Source organism: Saccostrea cucullata, unplaced genomic scaffold, assembly GCF_032062105.1.
Source record: "Saccostrea cucullata isolate Sc308-1 unplaced genomic scaffold, CSIRO_AGI_Scuc_v1 ctg20264, whole genome shotgun sequence".
Classification (NCBI taxonomy): Eukaryota; Metazoa; Mollusca; class Bivalvia; order Ostreida; family Ostreidae; genus Saccostrea; species Saccostrea cuccullata.
This window is the reverse complement of record NW_026936927.1, coordinates 373-7780: the sequence shown is the minus strand read 5'-3', so window position 1 is coordinate 7780 and position 7408 is coordinate 373. Positions and strand designations below refer to the sequence as shown.

At 36.3% G+C, this 7408-nt stretch overlaps 1 pseudogene; it reads left to right on the top strand.

Moving 5' to 3' along the window:
• The first annotated feature begins 142 nt into the window (after nt 1-142).
• Nucleotides 143-7111, top strand: LOC134246865 (thrombospondin-1-like; annotated as a pseudogene).
• The last annotated feature ends 297 nt before the right edge of the window (nt 7112-7408 follow it).

Below are 7408 nucleotides of genomic sequence, written 5' to 3'. Positions count from 1 at the left end.
AGAGGAGTGGGTGGTAAACCTTGACTGGCAGAGATGCAGGTGTCCAATCCTTGCCGATTTTGATGCTCGACAAAGTACTATTGTATACTTCAAATAAATTTCATATTAGTCTGTTAAATCATTTTAAATATGACATTCTCTATTTCTAGTAATTATACACGTAAAATCACGGGATGGAAAAGAGGTTCAAATAACATTCCCATGTCAACCGCAGCTGAAAGAAAAAGACATTCGGATCACACTCCACTTTAAAGACCTCTTGAAATCCCCCAACCAAATCTTAATGTACATCAACTGCAAACTGGTGGGGAACGAGACCAGCTCAGTTCCCATCAGGGAGGGGCTGGTAGGATCTCAGCGACAGGTAAACGTAGGACTCTGGGATCAGGATATTTAGGTTTATATAATGAGTCAGAAACTGAACCCTAATTGAAAGAAAATTAATCACCAGTCAAAATATATTGGCATATTCTCTCTATTCTACAAAAAAAAACAGAGCGTGAAATTTCATTCCTTATTTGTATCTTTTTCTCATTTTATTGTAAAATTGGTGGCTTGTATATACATGTATACAGTATATATAATATATATATGCATGAATAACATCTGAACCGCTACTATTTAAAATAGCCCAGTATTATTTCTTCAAATCAGATGAATTCAATACACTTCGTTCTTTACATTTTATGCATTTGGTGGCAGTTCACTTATTGACTCGAAGCGATAGAAAGACGTATCTAGTACTCGGGTCAGACAAAAAAAAACATTTTCTTTTTCATTTGTAGCAAATAAATCCCAGATTCTGGTTTTATGTTGGAAAAGATGTAAGACATATCCTCCAGAATCAGGGATGCCCAGTCAGCTTCCCCACCCAGGAACCACCCTCTAGAAATTCTCATGATACTATTGTTCGAGTGGTAGTACCACCGCGCCCAAAACCAGACCTCGACAAAGACAAAACATCATCCAAGGATAGAACGGGCCATGTTAAAACTCCCAGGGAACCTCTTCCGGAAAGTCGACACAGGTTAACACTTCCGGATTCTAAAGCCATACCCATTGGTATTAAATGGTCACACGACTTCATATGATACTACAATTAATATGATGTTTAGTAACATTTTTATTTCTCAAAAATTCTCAATATGTATATATCAGGGAAATTGATACACCATGTCTTTAAAACAACCAGGTATAACATGTTTAATTGCATCAAAGATGACCGATAAAAAAATTTCTACGTTAATTTCAAATAATTTAATTCTGGTTGTAACGCTGTATTTGATTGGATAAAAAATTTACTTTATATCGTATAAAATGGGTTGCCTACGTCACAATGACTTGCGACAAAAACTTATCAATCCGCCTGACGTTACATTCAAATTTTGTACAAACTGAAATCATTTTGTAAGAACAATCATCTTTTTTTCTTACATCAAATGAACGAAAATTAAATAATAAGCAATGAATTTAATAGCTACCCATTTTATACGGTATAAACTGGGTTGGAACTGTTTACGCTTTTTTATAAACCACTTCGCGGTTTATAAAGCGTAAACTGCCCAACCCAGTTTATACCGAATAAAATGGGTAGCTATTAAATTTATTCCTTAAATAACTTGCTTCACTTTTTTAAGTGTCTTTTGACGACGTCTGCCGAATTGACCTCATCTAGCCATGTTTTACAGATTCTAGAGAAGTCCATCTATTGTCGACTTCCCTGAGAACACTCACTTCCGCCGTTATGCAACTGCAGCGACAGATAACGATACAGGTCTCTTCATTTTTACTTTACCACCTACTTTTGTTTAAGTTTTAAAAAATAAAATTGAAGTAGAGGATGTGAACTATTTTAAGGCCGTCGCTTTGCATCTTTGAAGGACAAGAGCTTTTGACCCACTTATGTTATTGTTCAGATGCTTTAACAAAAGGATCGGACACAAGTTCTTCAAACTTAGAAGGTCCTTTCCTTTAATCTCCTTACAAACCTTTGAAGTTACTTATCCCCCGACGAGGCTAAATGCACATATTTTTATTATAGTAAATTTATGATATAGTTTTGCTTTTATTTATTTTACTATTTATTTTAATAATTCATTAATTTTTTTGCTGACTGTTAAATATCACTTTAGGGCCAAGAGACACGTTACCTGAGAGAAGTCTTGAGTCGCTGTGATATGTGTAGAGGGCCACTGGCCAACCAACAGATACGTGTAAGAATAAAGACATATCTAATCAATAAAAAAGCAAATTCTCTACTAAAGTCAATAATCTTACTGACTGGGTTCCAGGGCCACATGCATGTTGTGGCCTGAGGCTAGTAGATCATCGTCTTCTTCAGGATTGCTTGTAAATGAGGGTAGATACAAAGGGAAACGTCTTCTCTCCCACATGGTTTTATTTGCAGATCACCGAGAGAGAATTTTGACTTGCCAGGACAAGCCATGCTACGATAACGTGCAATGTGAGGATACCTCACGTGGATACTGCGGTGTGGGAGGTGCCCAGAAAACTTCACAGGAGACGGAATCACATGTGTTCCTAAAATCACGTGTGAACAGAAGCCTTGTTTTGGAGGCAATTTGAATTCAATTTTGCAACTTTTTTTTCATAATAAATTTGAATTTCCATATGTGTATTTATAACTTTTGTTTTTAATTTTGTATTAAAAGACTCAGTGTATTATTTATGACCGAGTGTACAGTGTACGGAAACAGTGGACGGAGTCCAGTGTGGTCAGTGTCCGACAGGAGTGATAGGCGACGAATCACGGAATGGTTGTCAAGACGAGACAATAACGTGCCAATCCAGACCCTGTTTTCCAGGAGTCACTTGCGTAGACACTACGTACGGGTACGAGTGTGGAGATTGTCCGACCGGCATGCAGGGAAACGGGACTGCCGATGGATGTGTTCAATCCCCAGAGAGTTGTGAAAGTCTTCCTTGCTTTGATGGAGTTCTTTGTATTGATATCGATGACGGATATCAGTGCGGTCCCTGTCCACAAGGCATGACGGGAAATGGAACAAAATCTGGCTGCCACCCCATTGGTTGTGATTCAAATCCTTGTTTTGCTGGAGTGGAGTGTGTAGATTCCAATAATGGATATCAATGTTCGTCGTGCCCTGAGGGATATAAAGGGAACGGGACATATTGCACGGATATTGACGAGGTAAATCGCTAATAAGCATTCCCGGAACTGAAATGACATGTGCAGATCCAGGGTTTTAAATTCCTGGAAGATCTAAATGAAGAAATCGTAAATTTTTGACAAGTAAAAGTCAAGAAACAGCTTATCTTGTGTTGGAGGAAAGGGAGTACAATGTAATAGTATGTTACTTTCAAATGAAGTCAATTTCCTTCCAATAAATATTTCTCATCATATTTTCCAAGGTCCAAGTTTCTTAGGGAATCCAAGGTCATTTTTGCTTACGGGTGGTATAATGAACTAAGTTCGCAACAGTTTTTTTAATAAAAAAAAAATTCTGATAAGTAATATGCTAAATTTTCCTTATAGTGTAGAGTACATAACCCATGCAGTTTCATGACGGAATGCGTGAATTTAATTCCTGGATATAAGTGTACAAGCTGCCCCTCTGGATACTCCGGAAATGACGTGTCTGGAGTCGGTATCGAGGGCCTGAAAGCCGTACAGCAGGTCTGATTGTAACAACTTGATGATCGCATTCATCACATTTGTCCAATAATCCTTTATTCATTTAGAGAGACTTTTTTATTTTAGGCTTGTGAAGACGTAAATGAATGTGAAGACGGAAATAATGGAGGCTGTGTGGATTATTCTCACTGCACAAATACACTCGTATGTTGAAAATGACAAAAACACTCGTATGTAGAAAATGAAATACATATACAACCGTATGTAGAAAATGAAATAAAATTAAGTAGAAAATGAAATACACCCGTATGTAGGAAATGAAATACATTCCAGTATGTTTAAAATGAAATACACCAGTATGTATAAAATATACCTGTATGTATAAAATGAAATACACCAGTATGTATAAAATGAAATACATAAGTTTATATGTAGAAAACAAAATACATCCCCATGTAGAGTATGAACACACTACTAGAGTGTTGAAATTGATATACACAGATACATGTAGAAAATAAACCAGTATCTAGAAAATGATATATACCAATATGTAATTAAAAAGATTTTGGGTGGAAACTGTTTTTGATTCCATAAATGATTTAGTAAATTCCGAGGGGCATTTAAAAAGTTCTGGCAACTGTTTTATAAAAAAAACTAACCGTTTTACGGAATTTTTTGAGTTTGATATCATTGGAAAGATCAGAAAAATATACACATGTTATGACGTCACTCAATTTTTATGACGTCATAACTCCAAAATTACGTCACAATATAGACTGCCTAGCATACTGACCATAAAAATGACGAAACAAAAGAACAATTTGATCAAATTAAAATTTTTAAAACAACTTTTGCTCATTACTCGGACGCAAGCTAACGGAAAAAATGCAAGTTGGTGGAATGTTTACATAGACTAAAATCTGTCATATGGTGTTCTATTTCAGAGATATTTTTGTTCTGAAATGGTTTTAGCGAGTGTCAAACTTAGCATCTTTTTGTCTAATCTCGCTCAAACTATTGCATAAAAAATACCTAACTGTGAGAAGAGAGACAAAGTTGACAATCACACACACACACACACGAAATAGACGATCTTGTTACAAAATTTAATGGCATAATTTCGTCATGTGTTTTAACCAGATTTGTGGGATCGATGAAGGCTCAAGAGAAGTTAAGTTTAGTGTGCCCTATATTTTCTCGTAAAATCCAAAATGGCGGCATTAGGTGTAGCCCCACCATACCTCCACATATTTGCAAATTTTAATGCCTGGAAAATATATAAGATTTTACATGTCAGTGTAACTTTTATTCATTTTTTGGATTCAAAAGTCAAAAGCAGTAGTGAGTTTTGGGGCGCTGAAGTTGAATTGATGAAAAAATATGCACAGAATCAAGTCAGGGGCAATTATTTAGTGCATTTTATTCGTAAACGGTAAGAGTCCTATTACTCAAAATATATTGGATGAAAAGTGCATTTATATACTTCAGTTTAATACAGGAGATGTTTTATTTCAAACAATGGAGAGCTATATAAAAGACCGAATATCCAGCTGTATCATGTAAATAAAAATCTTAAATGAATAACGATGATAGCATAACCGGACATAAAACGTGCTCGTAAACAAACTATAAAATAAATAATGGGATTGCTGATAAACAGTATCATAGTCCTACTCTACTTCTTTGCATGTGAAAAAATTCCTGGAAATATTTTTTTAAAATAAGCCTTTGGCAGCACTTTTACGATCGTCTCATATGGATAAAAAACGCGAATTTTCAGTATGCTGAACATTCTATATTGTGACGTCATTTTCGGAGTCATTACGTCATAAAATTTATAAAGTGATGTCATAACTTGTGTATATTTTTCTGATCTTTCCAATGATATCAAACTCAATAATTTCCGTAAAACGGTTAATTATTTATCAAACAGTTGCCAGAAATTTTGAAATGCCCCTCGTATATTGGAAGAGGTTAGGGTGGTTTCTCCATCTTAGAGATTATTGGTTTTAGAGAATGTACGATGATTTCTGGTCATGTATGGTATTGTTTGTATTTGGAAAATGTTTCTATGATTCTATTTGAATTGTTAGCCATCGCTTATATGAGACAGTGTTTGATGTCACCTTAAATACCGTTTGTGGAGAATGCTTTGAGAATCCCTCTGGAATTGTTAGGTTTTGTTTGTACGGATAGAGTTTCTGATGAATATATTCCTTGCGTGTCTAGGGATCCTTTGTATGTGGAGAGTGCTTTGATGATTTTGTCGGTAACCTCATACAGTTGGATGTCGAGAGATGAAGATGCTTGTTGAGACGGAGTGAGAGAGTGTCACAAACACGCCATGTGTGTCATGGGAATATCGGGGTATGACTGCCAGGTGAGTGTTATCAAATGGAAACGGTGAATTCAGTCAGTTTGGATGACTTTATTCGAAAAAAAAAAACTAAATAAATGTAATTCATCTTTTAATCCTCCAAAATATGACTGAAACATAGCCGATTTGGCGCAAAACAATAAATAAATCTTTTTTGTGTAAATTCTTATCTCAAATATTTGCAGTGCCGAATTGGATATGCTGGTAATGGGGAATACTGCGCCAAAGACAACGATCTGGATGGCATGCCCAATATCGGGCTTCGTTGTAAAGAATACAGATGCTCAAGAGTAAGCTTTGTGATATGTGCCATAAAAAAATCAATGAATCTTCCAGAAGATACACTTTTGCTTCTTTAATGGCTCTTTCCAGGATAACTGCCGAGATGTTCCAAATAGTGGTCAAGAGGATGTTGACCTGGATGGAATCGGAGATGCTTGCGATGAAGACATCGATGGAGAGGAATCGTTAATAATCCAGTAGGCTTCAAGGACCATGATTATACGACACCAAAATTCTTTATAAAAGTTTTCATGAAAATGTTAAAGTTCTGAGTTGATAATGCAAAAATAATGTTTTAGGACAACTGCCCGTATGTAGCAAATCCTGGTCAGGAAAACACAGACGAAGGAGAAAAAGACAATCATGGAGATTCTTGTGATAACTGTCCTAGTGTACCCAACACTGACCAGCTCGATACGGACAAGGACGGCGTTGGCGATGCCTGTGACCCTGATATAGATAATGACGGTGAGGAAAAATACCAGCTCTACGTTTCAGCGAAAAATTATCCGATGTTACTTAAATCTTAGATAGATCCGGATGTACAAGACTAACATATACAATACAGATAACTTTGACTTCAGAAATATATAAAACTATAGGTGCAAGATGATAAACCAATTAACCCTACATGATACCTCAGAATGTTGCACAATGAATAGATAAAAGTGCTGGATATATAAACTTATTTTGTAGGAATTTTGAACGACAAGGACAATTGTCCTAAAGTGGCTAACCCTGACCAGGATGATGGGGATGAAGACGGCATCGGGGATCTGTGTGACAACTGTCCCTTTCTGGCGAATAAATTACAGGTAATGAAACATATGGAGATAATCCATAAAACAATACAAAATAGGAGCAGGGCAAAGACGGACCTCTAAAACATCAGAGGTGGGATCAGGTGCCATGGAGGAGTGAGCATCCCCTGCCGACGGTCACACCCACCGTGTGCTCCTTGTCATGCTCGGAAAATAACGGAAAAAATGGTCGTCAATCCAGTCTACAATATAACCTGTATAAATAATGGACTTACAATTAGTATGAAAATCATCAGCCAGCATTTGTCTCGATAAATTGTCTTTGCGGACAAGGTCATTGTATCGACCATAGAAGTTAAAAAATCACGACTT